General features: G+C 36.4%; 1 protein-coding gene across 7 annotated transcripts in view; it reads left to right on the forward strand.

The window, feature by feature from the left end:
* LOC137040431 (adhesion G-protein coupled receptor D2) overlaps nt 1–21,919 on the forward strand; it is a 91,829-nt gene that overhangs the window by 13,390 nt on the left and 56,520 nt on the right. The window lies entirely within an intron of this gene.

Genomic DNA, 21,919 nt, shown 5'->3' on the forward strand with positions numbered 1-21,919 from the left:
ACTCATGCCCTCAACACCAGTCAAATACATCTGAAGTCTGCGGTGCGTGAACGCCGCTGGATTGCGTTAGTGCTGAAGCCCACAGTGGTTTTAGCTGAGGTAAACAGTGGGGAGTGAAGAGATAATTACTGTTTAACATGGAGACGGCACAGACTGAGAGCATCTGTGTGTGTGTGACTGGAGTAGAATGAAGTTTTATTCAGACTTCTGGTAAACGCAGCCGTTTGAGACTTTATTCTCGCCTTTTCTGCGTTCATGCATTCCATGAAAATCTGTAATGGTAGTTGCCGGCCAGGTTTTTCTGTGTTCCAGTGTTATTTTTTAGTAACTGTCAGAATCTGGGTGAAATTATTTTTGGCGGAAGACAAAGGATTCCAAACAGATCCGCTGTTACTTCCTTTTCCCGTTAAATCACAGTGAAATTCTTTCTAAAGCTGCTTTAGACAAACTGCACTTTCTGGGAAATTTATTTGGTAATTTTCTTGATCATTTTATTTATTTTTAAGGGTGTATAGTTTGTTATTTTAATATTAGTAGCACATTTTAGCTGGCACAAAATCAAGATATACAGAAAATTGCAGAATAGGTCCATCTTTGTCTTTTGTCTCATTTTAAATATCATGCTGTCTTCTGGAAAACGTGTAGTATCTTTCAAAAAATGTTTATAAATACATTTTTACGTTGTTCTATACATAGTTAACACTTCTGAGATTAACAAAAAGTAATAATTAGTATATTTGTTTTGTCATTTTTATTTACTTTTTAATTAATCTTTTTTTAATGTAATTGTATTATTATTCAAAATCATTTGGAATAATGATTATATATATTTCTCAATTTTAAGGGGTCTCTTAATTTTTTTCCAGAGCTATATATATATATATATTATATTTTTCATAATGCATATTTTTAATATCATTCTCTGCTTAATTAACACTTTGAAAAAAACATTTGTACTGCCATTAATCAAAATGATCTCACATTGGTACATTCGGTGTCAACAGCTTTGTTTAAGAGTGTCGAACAAAATATCGCCGTGTGATATTTCGTTCAAAGAAAAAAAAGTGTGTCATTCTTTATGCGTTACAAGACCGTGAATCCCGAATCCTGTGTTTGCGGTCTGTAGAGCTCCTTAATCAGTTGTTTCTGTAATAGAGCTGTATATATCACAAGAAAATCAATAGAGATTTAGCCTGACTCGCATCATTAAACCACACTATAAATAGTTCATTTTCCCTGCTAATTAAAAAATGTCTCAACACAGTGATAATTGATGTAGGTCTTTCTGAAACAAAGTCACAGTTTATTTGTTTTACTTGTTTTCATTTTCTCAACTGTTTGTTTGTTTGTCCACATCTAACGCCATTTGAGAAGTTTCACATTAAAAAGGAAGTAAAACTCAATTTGAGATCCGACGAGAGTGTCTTTAGGTCTCCGCTGAGGCTTTGTAAGATACTAAACTTTTGTCTTTGAAGGTCCTACGGTAAAAATTTATCTTAGATTAAGATGTTGTTTTCCTTGAAAGTATTTATAATGTAATCATAATTTAGTTACTGGCATAAATAGTATTTCCATATGGATTCCTCTCAAACAGTATGCTTTTTTTTAATAGTATTTATGAATTATGAAGTTTCAGAAGTAAAATTAAACCTTTGTTTATCTTTTTTGTATATTTTACGTACAAACATACATGATGCAATACAAATGTAAAAGATCACTGGAAACTGCTATATCATTAAATTACTTGATAGACAGATAAGTCTGATTTTAAATGAATGTTGTAAGACTTGTGTTAGAATGTTGAATACATATAAAACAGAGATGTGTTTCAATATGCACAAAATACATATCTCTTTATTTTGTACTATAATTATTTTAATGGGGAAAAACATTAAAACATAAATCAATCTCTAAAATAGATAAATTCCAACACAACATTCAAAGGTTTGGGGTTGGTAAATTTCACAAAAACTGTTATAGTTTGTAAAAATAATGGAGCAGTAATAATGGATATTTGAATGTATTTTAAAGTGTAATTTATTCCTGAATTTTCAGAATCATTACTCCAGTCTTCAGTGTCACATGATCTCAGTGACTCAATAATTCTAATACTATGATTTATTTTTACTCCCGTGTACTGACTCATTGGCTAAGCTAAACTGCCAATCAGAGTCTCTCTCTCATTGACACCGATTCAACATGCTCAATTGGCCCAAAAAACCAAACGTTGTCCGATTAGAGCCAACAGTGCGAAACACAAAAAAAAGAGGAAGTTGTCTGACGCTTAAAGGGTTAGTTCACCCCAAATTTAAATATTTCCCATAAATTACTCATCGTCAGGTCATCCTAGGTGTATATGACATTCTTCTTTCAGATGAATACAATCAGAGTTATAATAAAAAAATCCTGGCTCTTCCAAGCCTTATAATGACAGCCAATGGCAGTCCAAAATTTGAAGACCAAAAAAGTGCGTCCATCCATTAAACATACTCCACACGGCTCTGAGGGGTTAATAAAGTCGTTCTGAAGCAAATTGATGGGTTTGTGTTAGAAAAATATCCAATTTACCATGTCATAAAGTAAAATATCTATCTTCGGTGGGCCGCCTACCATATTCAACTTACGAAGACGGTGTAATACCTCTCGCAGTTCAAAATGCTTACACTACGTCTGATGTCATCGTCGCTGCGCCAGTTAAGCTTTTGTGACGTAAGTGAACACTGATCAGCTGAACGAATGTGAAACAGTTTATAGCCTATATATTTACTCCACAAACTAACTCTACAAACATGGAAAAAAGTGATAGATGGACTTCTCAACCTTTACGCTAAGGAGAAAATCCAACGTGACTTTGCGATCAAGCGAAATATGATTATGTATTTCTGCTCACCAATCAACACTGAGCATCAACCACATGGCAGACTTTGTAGAGCAAACTCTACTTTCTTTGCAGTCCTATCTAATAACGACTGGACTGATAAACAGATCATGAACTAATGAAGATGGAGAATGCGGGAGGTGCTCTGGTCTGTGCTCAGGCTCTGGTGTTCTCAGCACCGTCTAAATAAAAGTCACAACAACAAGAGCGGCTACGACACTTCAGAATTCCTTCTGGCGGTGCGAAAGGCTGGCCCTATGAGAACATTTAGTTGTCGGGAACTGCCCTGGTGGCTAGTTCCTGTAGCTATCCGGTGCGAAAGCCCCTTATATCACTACAGATTTGGGCTTAAAATCAGTTCAAACAGAAAATTAGTCAGATTTTTTCAGGGGGGGATGCAGAATCCACAGGAAATCACTGCAGGGCTTTGTGTGATCATTTGACCGTTTGGATATTTTGCCAGCCTCTTCCTTTTCAAATGTGCAGGTTGAAAATATAACTCCCATGTGTTAAAGACCAAACTGATTGAACTGTTTTCTCTCTCTAAAATTCCACCCTTTGTTTTGCCCACGGCTCCTTTTTATCTGTGAAAGTGGCTACGGTCTCTACAGCTGCGAACAATGACAATAAAACTGTGCGTTTTACTCAACTGCATTGTAAAGCCAACCTTGTTAGAAAACCCAACCACTCCAGCAGCAACGAAACAACAAACTTCATATGAAGTTTTATGAAGTTGACAATGCTTCCCTCACTCCTCGACAATTCAAGTTTTTATGCCACGTCATTTCTGTTTGTTTTGACGTGTGTTGAGAACGTACCTCCGCTGTATCCAGAGTGCTTGAGTCGTTCGATGCCATAGACCTTGTGTTTAAGTGCTTCGTATAGATGTTGTAAGCTCTTAAATACTTTGGTACGGCCCATGGTTTTAAAAGGAAGCAGAGACGGCGCACGCTCATATGAATGCAGACCGCATGGGGCGGTGAATGAAACATTCTACCATCTGAAGTTGCTTTGATTGAGGATATGTTCATAATTTCATTGGCACGGTTGCTTTCTAAGCAACGCCCTTGAAAATTTGAAGAATATAACAGGCACACTTTATCCTAAATGGGCTTATGTGAAATTCCTGGTGTGAATTTTTTTTCTCCCCCCTTCTTCCATGTTTCATTGTATTTTCAATAGGCAGCAATAACAACATAACTTAAGCCACAGGACTTTATTGTTAAATCAATAAAAGGAATAATGTTGACAAGCTCTTTTCATTGGCAGAACTTCCTGTTGTTTTGAGTGAGGGCAACATGACAATCATTTTTATTTATTTAGTGCTATGTATAAAATGGCTTAATGTGCATATTTATTTAAAAAAGGTTTCTTTTTGTATCCAGTCTTCTAGCTTTAATATATTTTTTTGTATATTAACTATAATAGAGCATCCCATAGGCATGACATAGAGCAATGACATTTTTCATTGAGCATCTTTTCTTTTCTTTTTTTCCCCAGTAAAATGCAATTCAAGTGGATATTATTCTTAAGTGGGTTGGAATGTATTATTATGTATTGACGTTGAGGTATGGTTCTCTAAAGTCTTTAGATATTATTGTTTATACGGTTGCCAGAATGGATGCATTATGTATAATAATATTAATAACCCTAACATCATTTAATTTAAGTGTTCTTACTGGTGATAATTTGGAGGTTTAAGAGGGTGACACATAGTTTAGTGGATAACATTGCAACTTTATCCTGTTCAGACGACTCCAAAACTCACTTATTAATTTAGTCTTCATTACAAACTCTTGAACCATAAATACAACCATGTACTTCTCTATCAGGCTGGAAATAAATGGCTTTCGGTGAGAACGGGGTGGGGAGGGGGAAGTGGAGGTGCTTCATTTGGCCATAAATCGCACGACCCTCTGTCATCCAATCTCGGTGCAATGTCATTCAAAAACTCAGTGCTATCCATTACCGGTATATAATAGGCCCTCCACCATGCATTGTCCATAGCATTATACGCTCATAATTTCCCTCTATCAATAACTTTGAAGATAGAGAGTTTAAAGGGGGTTTGGGGTCACAAACTCGGGACAAGTTTTTTGGGTGTTGCAGTGTGTGAATCCTATAACTGAAGAATTCAGTTTTTTTACCCTTTTGTTATTTACTTAGTTAAGTAGCCTAATTATTTAGCAAACAATATTATTATAAAACATTGTTGGTACTTTAAAAAGTATTTTTTTATATATGCATACAGTAAATGAAAAAAATAAACATTTTCCACATTTTTTTTCTTCTTCTAAAGGTTCACAACGCAAGCCAAAATAGAAATATTAAAGTTAAATAAAACACATTTGCATCCATGTTCATACACCGTTTCAGCAGAGTTGCAACAAACACCTCTTGAACTCTTTAACGAAGTGTTTTGGGAAATTATTTTGACATGGATGCAAGTTGAGGTCCACAGGGGGGCAACCTGGGCAAGCGCCACAAACCCCTCACAAAGAGACGAGCAACTAATTTTAAAAATTGTAACAAACAAAATCAGGACAGGAATCCCTCAGTCAAGACAGGTGTCCAGCTCGTCTCTCACTCCTTTTGGCCTCCATGGTCAGCCGGTCCCCAAACCCCTGGTCAGGGAAATGTTTTTCAAATGGAATTGTTTATGATGGAAAGAACTGAAAAATGTCTGCTAATGATTTAGCCTTATACTGATGATCACAAATATCCTGTTGATTGAGTCTAAAAAAAGAAACAAGATATTAGATGCGTTACTAGTTGTGCCTTTTGCACAGTATCTATCTTATCCTATCTATCTATCTATCTATCTATCTATCTATCTATCTATCTATCTATCTATCTATCTATCTATCTATCTATCTATCTATCTGTCTGTCTGTCTGTCTGTCTGTCTGTCTGTCTGTCTGTCTGTCTGTCTGTCTGTCTGTCTGTCTGTCTGTCTGTCTGTCTGTCTGTCTGTCTGTCTGTCTGTCTGTCTGTCTTTTTTACTGTTTTACATTACAATGACATAATACATTACTGTTTTTGAAAGTCTCTTATTTTCACCAAGGCTGCATTCATTTAATAAAAATATATAGTAAAACACTAATATTGTGAAATGTTATTACAATTTAAAATAGTTTTCATGATCCTTCAGAAATAATTGTATTATGTTGATTTGATGCTCAAGAAACATTTATTATCATTATCAATGTTCCTTAACATTTATGTGCAAACAATTGGCAAACAACATTTTGCAGACCCATGTTTTAGACCCCTCAATGTAGGATAAAATTTTACCCTGTAACTATGTGGATAATTACCCCTTAATTAAAAATATATATTTTTTATTTAAAAAAGGTATTTTTTTTTCCTGATAGTTACCCCTTTATTCCCCAAATATGACATATTGTTCCTTTATACCAACACATACTTACTTTATAGTTACACTACAATTACTTCACTTTAGATACGCAGTACTTTCCGGGCTGTAATCTAAAGCAATACCAATGTTTCTAGATATGGGCCATTGAATGTGAGATTCGGCTCTACTGCATAAGCAAAAATGGCAGTTTGGTGCTGGAATCTGGCCAAAAAGCAACAAATAATCGTTGTGAATAACGTGTTTCCTGTCGAGAGGAAAGGGAATTCCATGGCTCGCACGCACCACCAAAAGAGCCTGTCGCGTTTGGCACCCACCCGCATTTATTTGCTTTATAATTACCTGCCAGCTCTGTGTAGTAATAGTTTGTGTCATAGGAAAGCAAATCACTCGGCTACCCTGGCAGGAGATTGAGGATCACATGACCCGCTGGGAACGACCTCGCAACCCCTCTTACAACAACACGGCACCTCACATGTTTAACCTCTGGTGTCAGAAACCACTCCGACACCCAAATTACGTTGAAGGAATGGCCACTTCATTTATAATTTCAGCTGATATGGCTTTATGAGATGGGCGGTTTGCAGGGATATCTTTTAAATCTGTTTTAATCTGAGTGCTGCGGACTGTTTGGTGAGCTTTGATGTATACTTTGCAGATAATTAACAAGAACTGGGTCAGTCTGGGCAAGAGAAAAGCTCTTCCTCTTTTTTCTATAAAGGCTGTCAAACGCTGATGCCAATTTACCAGTGAGCAATTCGTTTTCTGCATGGAAATGAAATCCAAAATAAACACGGTATGTATTATTCATGTGTGTGCTCTTTTTAAATCATTATTTCATCTGAAAGAAATCCTAATTGTGAGGCATGCTTGTTGTTGACTAGAATGAAGTGTTTTAATCGTTGGTTTGTCTTAAAATTTCACGGCTGAAGTCGTACATGCACGTTCTTTTAAAGTACATGACAAACCAAACAAAAGTCTGTGTCAAGTTTTATTTTTTGAGACAAAAGAAATCCCAAGTATATTTTGCCCAGTGTGAAACCAACATAAATATGTAGTTCATGATACATTTCAGGGCTTTTGCCCTTCCTGTGTGGCAGGACTGTCGTCATGTGACATTTCCCCAGCTGCCTGGCCCCTAACGATTGTTTACGAGGATATGTTGATTCGTATTAATCTGGTTCTTGTCGCCTCGGTGGGTTTTGTTAAGAGTTTTACCCACCCTAGGTGGGAAAAAGCACAGGGCCGCTGACAGCTCTGTTCTTGGGTGTGGAGTTGGGCTTTTTACACTGTGCAGATGTGGTCTCCTGCTTTGTTTTTCTAAGTAATTATCATCATTAAGTCAAAGCATGTGCCAATCATCTGCCTTTGAGTTGGGCCCGGTTCAGGCCGAAAACCACCTTAATGCTTGAAGTGCGTCAAAACTCTCAAGTCTCAACTGGACTCATTAGCACTTGAAAAAAAGGCAAGTGGTTGAGTTTGGTCCGCTGGCAGTTTCAAATTTTATACTAGTCATTTTTAAGGCTTTTCACCTCTTGCTCAAACATACCAAAAACACCCTAGTTTAAGTTTATGTAGGGGTCAATGACGAAAGAAGGGATGAGATTTAGATTTCAAAATGCAAGTGCCAAGTTTGTAGGAATGCTTTTTTGGTTACATTCTTTTTATATTTAATTACACAAAACGTGTTGAGTGGTGTAATCATTAAGCAGATTTTTTTTTCATATACTTTTCAAATATTTTTCAAGAAATTTTAATGAATTCTTTAATCTTGAATGTCATGAAGCTTTCTTAAAGTTTATTTTGCTTGACCCAAATTAACCTTGGTTTTTCATAAAAATGACCTTGACAGGAATCGTCTGTTTTATGGTTTTTATTTTTTTAAATTAGTGACAATAAAACGGCTTTCTGCATTTGGTTACCCCACGCTGACTTTGATTCAGCAGAAAAAAATATTTTTATTATATTAAAACTATCTAAAAAATAAAACTGCAAAGTTTGAAAATAAATTATAATAACATTATGTTAAACCACTTTTTAAAGAATTCCACCCATTAAAATATATTTTGTTTATATATTTATTTTATTTTGGGTGTCATTTCATTTGGTTGTATTTTGTTGTGTTTTGACTTGTGTTTGAGTTTTTTTTTATTTGTGTTTTGTTTTTATTTTTGTTTTGATTTTTTTTTAGGTTTAATTTTGGGTTTAATTTTGTTTTGGGTTTTTGTTTTGGTGTGTTTAGTATCTGTATAGTTATACCATATAGACTTAATATTAAGTCCAACCAAAATTATAGTTATTTCAGATAATATCAGTTATTTCAGATATTGAAAATATGATGTATTCATATGATTATAAATAAATTGCATTTACATTTTTTTTAGATCATTTTATAGATTCAGAGCAAAAAGATTATTTTATATATATAAATGTATTATTATAACATTCTTGTGGGAAGGATGTTTAGCTAAAATGTTCAGACAGTACGAAGACTATTTCACACAACGGCGAAGAGACAAAGTGTAAAAACACAGACTCTGAAACAGACAAAGAGACTGGAAAACGAAGACGAATGAAGTGCTCATGTCGATGAACTACCATTCGTTTTCACTTAGGACTGCCGTGAGCCGTGGTCAAACCTAAGCGCATGTGACGTTCGCGCCGAGTTATAAGGATTGATGCTCTTGGTGTAAAGTGTCTTAACCGCATGTGGCACGACTCGGGCACATGCCATTAACCCCCAGCCCACTCAAATCTGAAGAAGAAAAAAAGAGAACTCCCAGACACCACCTTTCCAAACAGTTTCTCTACTCAAAATGTGTCTTGATTTTCTTTTAAATCAAACCTTTATTGCTGTTTAAAAAAAAAAACTGCAATAATATTTAGCTTAAAATAACCCTATTTACAGTACATCAAATCATGCCTATGATTGCAGGTGCGTGATATTGAACACAGAACTGAGTGGCAGCATTTTTAAACAGTAGATTTTGTGCTGGCATCGGAGAGTTCTGGGTCCGAGCAGATTCGCAGTCCCAGCTGTTCTGTCTTAGCCGTTTGAAGCCTGACATTTTTCTTGCTTTCAGTGGAAAGTATGTAATTAGAATTTGCCTGAGATTGACAGGGCGGTCTCATGCGTTCTGACAGCGGGGGCACTCAGAAATGTCTTTTGGATGCCTAAGTATTTTTAATTAAACAGTTTTTTGGCACACAGGGCCTCCTTTTCTCCTCAAGTTCAAAGAGTGTGGCTTGACCCATGTGTTAAGAGTTTGTATCAATTTTCTGCAAGGATGTTTGACTTGGCCCTTCGAAGCATGCAATGTGAAATTGTCTTGTTTAAAAGTGAATTTGTTTACCATTCACTCTCTCCATCTACTCTCACACATGTGTGCCATGAGCTTTTGGTGTGTAGTTAATGTGGTTTCTTAGTGTCCAGCCTTTTCTTTCTTTTTTTTGAATACATAAAACAAATGGCAATATTTGATGTTAAATTAGAACTTTTGTAAGAACTTTTTGAAGAAGATTATTTAAATAGTACAATGCATGATATCCAAGTTGTATAATTTGTTACACCATTTAGATTGAATTAGTTTATAATAACTTCTATTTACTTGACATAATTATACATACTTAACTATTTTATATTCAAATAATTATAAGTTTTACAATTAATATAAATTATTATTTATCTAAAAAATATTTAAAATGTTTTTCTTTATTCTGGATCTAACTTTTACTGACAGCATTAAACTTGAACAAATACATTTGCACTATATACAAGAAAATATTCTGGAATGCTGTACATAACTCACTAACTGGTTCATGATAATAGAGTGAATCATTTCAGTAAAATGAACTGATTTTGTCAATATTCATATACGACAAACACCTTCTAGGAAGGCTCATTCATAAAGCTGTCTGTGCAATTCAATGAGTTTTTTCGTTTCTTTTGTCCGTTACAGGTTTGAAATTCCTCCATCATATGGGCGTAGAGAATAAGACACAAAACAGTTTGCCGTTTGAGAATTTGCTTAGAAAATTGTAATGGCAAAATATGCCATATTTTCTTTATACATTTATTTTCTATTATATGCACCATGCACAAGACAAGAATATGTTCTCTTGTGATGACTAACCTTCAGATGCATCTGAAGATCCATTTAGTGTATTAAACCTGTCGTTCGAGTTTGTAAAAGACAGCTGGGAAGGCGCAGAATTGTGGATGTTATAATGATCCCGATTGTTATTTTGTTTCTGCGTCCAATTTGAGAGCAGAGAGGGTGTTTCTGCTGTATACACGGTTGCGCTCTGCGATAGCAGGGAACATCTGTTTTGCGCTTGTTGTTCCTCTTGGCTGCTTCTCAATTGGATTTCCTCAAGCAGGTCCAAGAGCTGTCACCTCTGCCAGGCTCTGTTAGCTATCACCGCCGGACCCTATATTAAGAAGGGCTTTCAGGGCTAAGTTAATAACTCTCCCCGCCTCCCCTGACTGCCTCGCACTGCCTCTGCCGCTCTCTACCTCGCCTGTTCGCTGCTGGGTGGCCTGTGGGTATCCCTCCAACGCTTTCTCTTTCTCATTTTCAGCTCCTCCCTGCCTCAAGAGGGCCTTATGTACACTCAATCTGCCTCGCTACATTTCTCTTTCTCCTCTTCGCTCACATTTTGGAATAAGGTGTGGCCATATTAGCAAAATTTTGGCAGAAAATCCTTGACAAAAAGTCCATTGTCTGTTATCAATAGTCACTTTCAGAAAAAGCACCTTTCTCTTGGTCAATGGGGTCTACATGACCAACTTTTCATGTATTTATTTATTTAAACAGGGACAGTGTAAAATGTACATTAAACCTTAAAAATAAGAGATGCATTTTACCAGGTTGTAGCAATTGTGCTAATTTACAACTTGAACACGTTTCTTCCCAATTGCGTGAAATAATGAAATGACTTTGGGCCGTGATATACGTGATGCAGAAAACGGAATCCAGTCATAAAAACTGAATTTACTGTATAAAGCGCAATTTCGCAGAATTTTAAAATTGTTTGATGCATGAACTTCATCTCCAGAGCCGATTTTGAGAGTCACTTCAAGAGCATTTTACCATTTAATCTGAGAAAAACTATCGTCATATTCTAAACACACAGAAACTCAAAGGTCTTCACAGCAAAACGTCAAAATAAAAGTTCTGTTTAACTTGAATAAATTGTGACAGAAATATGTTACTGCTGTACAGTAGAATTTAGCTATATCTTAATGTAATATCAATAATAATACATTATTAAAACTATTTTTCATGTTTTCATTTTAACAGTAAAGGTCTGTTGTGCAGCACTTTGTCTGACAAAAAGGTAATTTCAAGATTAAAGGGTTAGTTCACCCAAAAATGAAAATTAGCCCATGACTGAATTTATAACCATATGCAAGAACCAGACAAAAATAGATAAATGGGAACCATTTTTTTTAAACTAAATTAATTCAAACTAAATCCATAAAATGATGTCATGATGGGAATCCCTAAAAGGGTCTATCTTGTATATGAATATGTATATTTTGCCTGACACACCTCTTAAAGGTTCTATATAGAATCTTTTTTTCCAAGAGCTAGTAAAGGTGCACATTTATCACTTGATTGGCAAATTTTCACAAGTAGAATCCAGACTTCAATAGGAACTCACCTATAACGGTTTCAAGTTGGTCACATGGGTTTGCCCATGCTGCTTGGTTTGAAAGTGCTGCTGACTTTTTTGCCTACAAAATTTGCCCACATTTGTAATTAAAAACAAATCAGAAGACTCTAGAAAGCACATGGCAACACCCTGACAACCAGAGATGCCCTAATTCCAGACAAAATTGGTTTATTTTTTTATCCTCTATTGACTCTCCCTGTTCGTATCCATGCAGTAACGTTAGATTTAAAAAAAAAAAAAAGTTCTAGGTTTTTGGTTACCTAGCAAACTGGCAAATAATATCATTTTATTTGACCTTTTGTCACTCTCTTTCAGAACCCACTTGCCCCGTCCTGCCTCGTTCCAGGACCTTTCTGGACTTTTAGAGCTGACTGGCAGTGCGTTAGTTTTCTTTACTTCAACTGCAGGGCAGACCACCCTGTGCTGGCATTTGAATTAAGTTTGGCTCTGTGTTGATAGATCGGATAGAATTATTTTTTCATTGACTGGTATAATTTTAAAAGGCAAGTTTTATTTTAAATCCGTAGCTGCTGTTTAATATATCAAAATTTCCAGGGGTGAAAGCAAAGTTCACATTGTTTTTATTTGGTACTGTTACTTTAATGGCTGTTATGATAATAAATCATTATTTATTGATAATCTTCCCTTCTGCTGTAGCTCTCAAATCAGATTTTCTTTACGAGGGTCTTTATACACATTCATATGGGCTAACATTTGGAAGTCCACATGAACCTTTCGCTCATGTTCTCATGAAGAAAAACCGCCAGGCTCAGTGTTTCACAGCTGGGCCTGGTTTTGAACCCTCTCTGACATTCCCACCACACAGATGAACACGTCTCCGAATTTGATCCGGTTTGTAGGTTCTGCAGTACATCAGCGTCAAAACCCAAAGCTGACATTTGGCCCTTTTTTTAAAGACTGCTGGCACTTAAAGTAAACGTTGTGTATACAACTTAATTAAACTGTTTTTCTGGGGGGCGTCAGAGACATTAGTAGGTCTCTTAAAAAAGCGTGAAAACCGTCTTTTTCTCTCGCGCTCTGATTTCTTTTCTTCCAGAGCGTTTCTGTCTCCTATTTCTGTAATTATTGCCACATGCAGGAGTTTCTGCCTGACACAAACAGAGAAAGCCTGGATCCTTTGACTCTACCCAGATTGATACGTCAACTTTAGTTTGACAAGAAGAGACGTTTCTTTGGGTTTGCTGTGTGTAATCCTACCAAGATTAAAGTCAGAATGGGTGTCCAGACCATTTGATATTCCATTAGCTGCAAAATAGTCATTCTTTATTTGTTGAAGCACGACATTAGCGATACACGTTTGCTGACCTTGGAAAGAATTTACTAAAATGTTATCAGCTACCATCACAATTGTGTGCACCATTAAGATAGATAGATAGATAGATAGATAGATAGATAGATAGATAGATAGATAGATAGATAGATAGATAGATAGATAGATAGATAGATAGATAGATAGATAGAGAAACCAAGTGTTTTTAGATTGAAATAAATTATTCGTGATTAATGAAGCATTAACTTTCACAACTTTACTTTACGCACGCACGCACACACACACACACACACACACACACACACACACACACACACACACACACACACACACACACACACACACACGCACACACACACAAACACACACACACCTAAAGGATTATTAGGAACACCTGTTAAATTTCTTATTAATGCAATTATCTAATCAACCAATCACATGGCAGTTGCTTCAATGCATTTAGGGGTGTGGTCCTGGTCAAGACAATCTCCTGAACTCCAAACTGAATGTCAGAATGGGAAAGAAAGGTGATTTAAGCAATTTTGAGCGTGGCATGGTTGTTGGTGCAAGACGGGCCGGTCTGAGTATTTCACAATCTGCTCCGTTACTGGGATTTTCATGCACAGCCATTTCTAGGGTTTACAAAGAATGGTGTGAAAAGGGAAAAACAACCAGTATGCGGCAGTCCTGTGCGCCAAAATGCCTTGTTGATGCTAGAAGTCCGACTGAGTCAAGCTGATAGAAGAGCAACTCTGACTAAAATAACCACTCGTTACAACCAAGGAATGCAGCAAAGCATTTGTGAAGCCACAACACGCACAACCTTGAGGCGGATGGGCTACAACAGCAGAAGACCCCACCGGGTACCAATCATCTCCACTACAAATAAGAAAAAAAAGAGGCTACAATTTGCACGAGCTCACCAAAATTGGACAGTTGAAGACTGGAAAAATGTTGCCTGGTCTGATGAGTCTCGATTTCTGTTGAGACATTCAGATGGTAGAGTCAGAATTTGGCGTGAACAGAATGAGAACATGGATCCATCATGCCTTGTTACCACTGTGCATGCTGGTGGTGGTGGTGTAATGGTGTGGGGGATGTTTTCTTGATACACTTTAGGCCCCTTAGTGCCAATTGGGCATCGTTTAAATGCCACGGCTTACCTGAGCATTGTTTCTGACCATGTGCATCCCTTTATGACCACCATGTATCCATCCTCTGATGGCTATTTCCAACAGGATAATGCACCATGTCACAAAGCTCATTTAAAAAAACACGTTCAAGAAACCAATTTGAAATGTGTTTTTTGAAATATGACAATGAGTTCCCTGTACTAAAATGGCCCCCACAGATCTCAACCCAATAGAGCATCTTTGGGATGTGGTGGAACGGGAGCTTCGTGCCCTGGATGTGCATCCCACAAATCTCCATCAACTGCAAGATGCTATCCTATCAATATGGGCCAACATTTCTAAAGAATGCTTTCAGCACGTTGTTGAATCAATGCCATGAAGAATTAAGGCAAAAGGGGGTCAAACACAGTAATAGTATGGTGTTTCTAATAATCCTTTAGGTGAGTGTATACTGTAAATGATTTCATGATGAATAAATTAATTTACTTTACACTAATAGTTATTATACTGACTAAATAATAAGTTTCACTGTATACACATTTATAAGATTTATATATTTGTTATTATTTATTTTTTATTGTAAATATGTATAAAACAAAAGCCAACAAAAGGTTTCATTAGTTAACGTTTTGCAGCATTTATTAATCTTAGTTCTTGTTCATTTCAGTGTTTACTAATACATTATTAAAATCAAAAGTCGTATTTGTTAAAATTAGTCAATGCACTGTGAACTAACATGACCAAACAATGAACAACTGTATTTTCATTAACAAATATGAATAATACTGTACCAAATGCATTGCCCAATGTTAGTTCAAGTTAGTTAATTACTAATTTTAACAGATGATACCTTATTGTGTATAATTTATAGTTACCACATATAAATTATAATTTGTATAACATTTCTGATTCTGTTGTAATGGCTGCTTACACACATACGAGCCCTTTCACCCAAAGCAGATGTTGACATCATCTGGTTTGCTGGTGTAATTGTGCGTCTCTATGCATGTGTGTCGCACCAAGTGAACAAGCCTCTGTTTAAGATTGCCCTGAGCGTAACCCCAACCTAGCCTTCAACTCCTTCGTAAAATCACCAGCAAACCACGCGCACACACACCTGATACCCCTCATGTCGTCATCAAAGTCACCCGCGCTATTCTCTAAATTGAGAAATTGGTTCCAACCCTGCACAGCAAAGGGCCGGTCCTGCTCAAACGCTTCTCATTTCATTAAAGTGTTTTCCATGGATAAATTAGTCGGCTAGATAGATACTGTTTCCTTTCATTACTGCTTACTAAAATCCGATGCTGTGGACAGTGTTCAATGCTTTTTTTGATGTCACTCCATCCTTCCATCCGGTCAGCTCCATTTGTTCCTCATGTAGTGTCACCCAGCATTATATATTTATTTATATATAACCGCTCAGAGATGGAGAGCTGCCCCATTCTCTCTGCCCATACACTGTGTCCCTTTAATCATAGTTTTCATTTCAGTACATTGAAATTTCCCTTACCAAGGACAACGTCATAAATAAAGACAAAAAAGGGTTTTGCAGAGAAAAAATTTGTACCTGCTCGCCCCCTAACTTTTTGTGCATTAGGAGACCGGATAAAAAAGACGAGGTGGTCATCTGTGAAAATTTATAATCATTTATTATGCGGCAGCTGGCGAGGCGAAGTAAGTAAAAGCGTGAAGGCAGACATCCATAAAAGGGGACGTGAAGCCCCTAAATGAAAAGCAAAGTGAATTTCTGTATCTTGTCACAGGTAATGAGGAACAAGGGCCTTTCTTCTCCGAGGAGTACAGTGCGTTCGCTCTGGGCACACAATTTTGAGAAGGATTTATCTGCGTTTGACAGAATGGGACAGGGAAGAGTGACCTCAACAAAAATATTTCAGCTCCTTTTTTTCTGAAAGTGCATTTTTAGATTGTGTTATTGATTCCATTTGTATCTCCTACCACTCGAATGAGCATGTCCTGATTATTCGAGTGAAATCACACTTCCGAATGCATTGCGTTCTCTGGGGTGCCGCGTGTTTTTTGGAACACAACATTCACTAGTTTTAAACAACGGAATTATTTCCTAATTAGTTTCGTTAGGAGATAATTTATGCTTTTTGTTTGATGTATAGCAATACAATCCCTTTGCATACATTTCCACCATTTTAGAGCCGAGTTCAAAAGAAATGCGTTTTTATTATTTCCCCCCAAAACCCCCCAAAAATACAATGCATTTAAATGTGCTCCATTTTTGCGTGTTTGTTTTTAGCTCAACATTAATGAATTAACTTTTTAAGCAATCCATCTTTATTGTTTTGGTGCCATTTTATTTTTAACTCAATTATATTCTAATTGATCATTTTTCATAATATGCAAGGGATGTTTTTCCCACTTTGTTCAGAACACAATGAATGATTAAACACAAATAAGGCTCATGATCAAAAACATGATAATTCATTTGCAATACTAAATAGAAAATTGACAGTCTAATGCAAAACAATGGGATGCGTGCCGCATTGTCTTTTACCCCCCGCCATCACTGGGTATTGATTCCTTAGAGGAGTCATGGGTACTGTAGTGCAGTATTACATTCCTTATGATTAGAACAGGAATACTTGGGATTAAAAAGTTTAAAACTGGATTTAAATTTTAAACAATGTTAAAAATGTTTTACTTTAAAACATAATCGACCAGATCCACACCTTTATTTATATATATTAATATTTATTAATAATAATATATTCATAATTTTGTTTGTAAACAGAAGTTAATTATTATAATAATTATTGTTGTTGTTGACCACCTTCTATACTCAAATTATTTATTATGTTTTATCTGTTTACATTGCTTAGTTGACCTTAATACAGACCGGAAGTGATGATTTAATTTTTTGTATAAGAGATAATAAATCTAATAAGCGCCTCATTAATATAATATGTTCATATAAATAATACAAATAATATGATATATATTAGAATATGAATAGAACATAATAGTCCTTCTCAAAAAAATTAGCATATGTGATAAAAGTTAATTATTTTCCATAATGTAATGATAAAAACATTCATATATTTTAGATTCATTGCACACCAACTGAAATATTTCAGGTCTTTTATTGTTTTAATACTGATGATTTTGGCATACAGCCAAATCTGTGGCATACAGCCACATCTCAAAAAAGTAGCATATTTCATCCGACCAATAAAAGAAAAGTGTTTTTAATACAAAAAAAGTCAACCTTCAAATAATTATGTTCAGTAATGCACTCAATACTTGGTCGGGAATCCTTTTGCAGAAATGACTGCTTCAATGCGGCGTGGCATGGAGGCGATCAGCCTGTGGCACTGCTGAGGTGTTATGGAGGCCCAGGATGCTTTGATAGCGGCCTTAAGCTCATCCAGAGTGTTGGGTCTTGCGTTTCTCAACTTACTTAATATCCCACGGATTCTCTATGGGGTTCAGGTCAGGAGAGTTGGCAGGCCAATTGAGCACAGTAATACCATGGTCAGTAAACCGTTTACCAGTGGTTTTGGCACTGTGAGCAGGTGCCAGGTCGTGCTGAAAAACGAAATCTTCATCTCCATAAAGCTTAGCAGATGGAAGCATGAAGTGCTCCAAAATCTCCTGATAGCTAGCTGCATTGACCCTGCCCTTGATAAAACACAGTGGACTAACACCAGCAGCTGACATGGCACCACAGACCATCACTGACTGTGGGTACTTGACACTGGACTTCAGGCATTTTGGCATTTCCTTCTCCCCAGTCTTCCTCCAGACTCTGGCACCTTGATTTCCGAATGAAATGCAAAATTTGAGCAACAGTCCAGGTCAGGTGCTTCTGCCGCTGTTTCTGGTTCAAAAGTGGCTTGACCTGGGGAATGCGGCACCTGTAGCCCATTTCCTGCACACGCCTGTGCACGGTGGCTCTGGATGTTTCTACTCCAGACTCAGTCCACTGCTTCCGCAGGTCCCCCAAGGTCTGGAATCGGTCCTTCTCCACAATTTTCCTCAGGGTCTGGTCACCTCTTCTCGTTGTGCAGCGTTTTTTGCCACACTTTTTCCTTCCCACAGACTTCCCACTGAGGTGCCTTGATACAGCACTCTGGGAACAGCCTATTCGTTCAGAAATTTCTTTCTGTGTCTTACTCTCTCGCTTGAGAGTGTCAATGTTGGCCTTCTGGACAGCAGTCAGGTCAGCAGTCTTACCCATGATTGCGGTTTTGAGTAATGAACCAGGCTGGGAGTTTTTAAAAGCCTCAGGAATCTTTTGCAGGTGTTTAGAGTTAATTAGTTGATTCAGATGATTAGGTTAATAGCTCGTTTAGAGACCCTTTTAATGATATGCTAATTTTTTGAGATAGATAGAAAGTTTTCATGAGCTGTATGCCAAAATCATCAGTATTAAAACAATAAAAGACCTGAAATATTTCAGTTGGAGTGCAATAAATCTAAAATATATGAAAGTTACTCCTGATAAAAGTTGGCTACGTGTGTGTGTTGTAATGCAGCACACATTAGTTTAGCGCGATGATTAACTTACGTGTACAATAAGCCTGCATTCTCCTGATCAATTTCGAGATTCCAGATGGTATAATCAAACATGTCTTATGAAGAGCTCTCAGTGTATGCATTTATTTGTCATTTTTAACTGTAGAAAACAGAGCTTGCATGTCAGGAAATTGCTTATCCTACTGCGCCCTCACTAGGCAGCGACTAGTCGACGTCACGCTTAAAGTGGCATGGCAGAGCATTAAGGTCGACTAGTCGGTGCAACCCCTAGTGTGTATTGTGTATAAACGTTATGTGTATATATGTGTATATATATATATATATATATATATATATATATATATATATATATATATATATATATATATATATATATATATATATGTATGTATTAGGGGTGTAACGGTACACGTATCGGTACAGGGCTTTCGGTTTGGTGCACGTGTGTACCGAACTGTACGAATGCAATCTTTAACAGTTAACAGTCGGCTTGTTTTAAGCGCGGAACGTACTTCAATCTGAGGTCCCCACGCGAACATATTAGGTATTCAGTCCATTTCATCACAAAATTCAAACGATGAATGCCGTTTTGACGCTCTTTTGATGTGCCGTGACTGATCACTGGTCACAGTATAATACGCGTCAGTTCATACAGCGGCGGCGCGCGAGTGAACGCGATTATCTCTTCCTAAAGAATAAACATGAATTAATATCTCAAGGTATGTTGAGGATGCATTACAACTTACTGAAATGTATATGTCATGTAATCGCTCAATCGGTGTTTCAACCACAGAAAGACAACAGCTTGAGAACAATGTCCCATAGCATCACATTTACCTCAGGCAAGTCATTCAGTGTCCACCCCACAGCTGTTAGTTCATATGCACTACATTAGCCTATATATTCATTATATTCTACTTAACCTGTTAGTGATGTCTTGTTTATTTAAAGCAAGTTTAAATAAATCTGTCATGATTTGACAGCCGTGTATAAATTATTATATTTCAGATTTAGATTTAGAAGTTAATGCAAAAGTGTTGATTATTATATCTAAAAATAAATAACTGAATTGAGGCTAATAGTTGGGCTCTGTTGTTAACCTTTATTACTACAATGTGTAGCCTAAGTATGGACTCTCTATAAAGCAGTATCTTTAAGAAAATTTGTTATAATTGAATTAATTTAAGGACATACAATTTTACTCAGTATATATACCACTGTTGAATAAATGTAAATAAAAAGCAATTTTGTAAAACTGCTGTACCGAAATCATACTGAACCGTGACTTCAACACCGAGGTACGTACTGAACCATCATATTTTTGTACCGTTACACCCCTAATATTTATATATAGATATGTATATATATACATACATACACACTCATCCATGTAAATATAGTTAAGAAATATGTGGATGCATAATGCATATACAGTGTATATATACCTGTATATATATATATATATATATATAATTTTTATATATCATTAATATTATATATAAATATAAATGTTATTGTAATAAAGTTCGTAGATTGGAAGGAAGGAGGCGGGAACTGGCGAAAGTTTAACAACTTTTATTAAATAAACAAACGAAAGGAAACCGCGGGCAGCCCCTCACGGACGACTGCCCACATACACATAATAAAACATAACGTAAAGTCCAGGCCTGGTCCTCTCTCATCTTCCGCTGCCTTGGCTCCTCCTTTTATGCTCCCGTCACTTGGCCGCGAGACGAGACCGGTGTGTCACGCAGCTGGTACTCATCACCACTCGTCACCGGCCCGCTCTCGCGGCCCCTCGCCACGCTGCTTGCCACACCACAGTTATATAGAAATAAAAAAAATCTTAAATAAATATGCATGTGTGTGTATTTATATATACACATCATTATTATACACAGTACACACATTTATTTAACATTTATTTGGATGCAATTAACCGTAATTAATCGATTTGACAGATTAATTTTAAATGAGATTTGACTAATATTATTTTAATAATAATAATAATATATTAAAAGTATTAATAGTATTAAAATGTATGTTTAAATCAGGTTTTTCCTGGCTCAGAATGAAGTTGAAAACCTGGTCATCACTTAAGAGAACACCATATGTTTTTTTACACATTTTTTACACCATATGATATAGTTCAACATCATACCGTCCTAAGGTCCTAGTTACAAATACTTTTTAATATGACAGTGTCAGCTGTGGAATTTCATTTATATATGCCATTTTGATTTTCATAGGCTTAAATACAAAAATAGTTTCTCTTTATTTTGTCTTATTTTATGGTAGATGTCACTGACAGTAGTTGATCGCGTAGCATGGCCCGATGGGAGATCTGTGGCTCCCCAGCTGTGATGAAATGAAGAGGGCTGGCATCATAGGCAACATAGTGGACACCTAGAACAGACCTCCAAATCATGTTGTCAATGATGATGCAGTGTGATCCCACTGTAGCAAATTGGACGTTCCAAACTCTTGCTTGATTGATAACACTCTATCACAGGTGTCAGATGCAAGAGATATTAAGCTCACAGAGCAGAAACATGGCAATAATCCGTTAGAGCAATCGTTTTAATTCATATTTTTTTAGGAGGCCTGAATTCTGTGTGGGGTTCAATTTCTGCAGAAGGAATATAGACTGAATTTTTTGAAGTTAACGCATAAAACTAGAACTAGGTTCAGAAGTGTTTGTACAGTATTGCTAGAAAGCATACTTTTAGTATGTATATTCAAAGAACATTTTCAATCAGGATAGCAAAATGAAAGAAAAAAAAAAGCACTGAAAGGTGCTGACCTCAAATAAATGAAACTTTTATATTAAATTCCTACAACCAGAAATAAAGGGCAGTTCAATTCATTACTGAAGGGCAGTTCATTCATGCACCTTTCAGACCTGACATGGTTTTTCTTTTACCTTTCATTTTATAAGTAAAGACAGATATTAAGTGTAGAGAGCATAATGTGTATATAAATATATACGAATATGTGCAAAATCTGACTCACTTGGTTGATTACAATATGGAGGTGTTGTGTAATAAGGGTCT

The sequence above is a fragment of the Pseudorasbora parva genome, chromosome 14, assembly GCF_024679245.1.
Source record: "Pseudorasbora parva isolate DD20220531a chromosome 14, ASM2467924v1, whole genome shotgun sequence".
Lineage (NCBI taxonomy): Eukaryota > Metazoa > Chordata > Actinopteri > Cypriniformes > Gobionidae > Pseudorasbora > Pseudorasbora parva.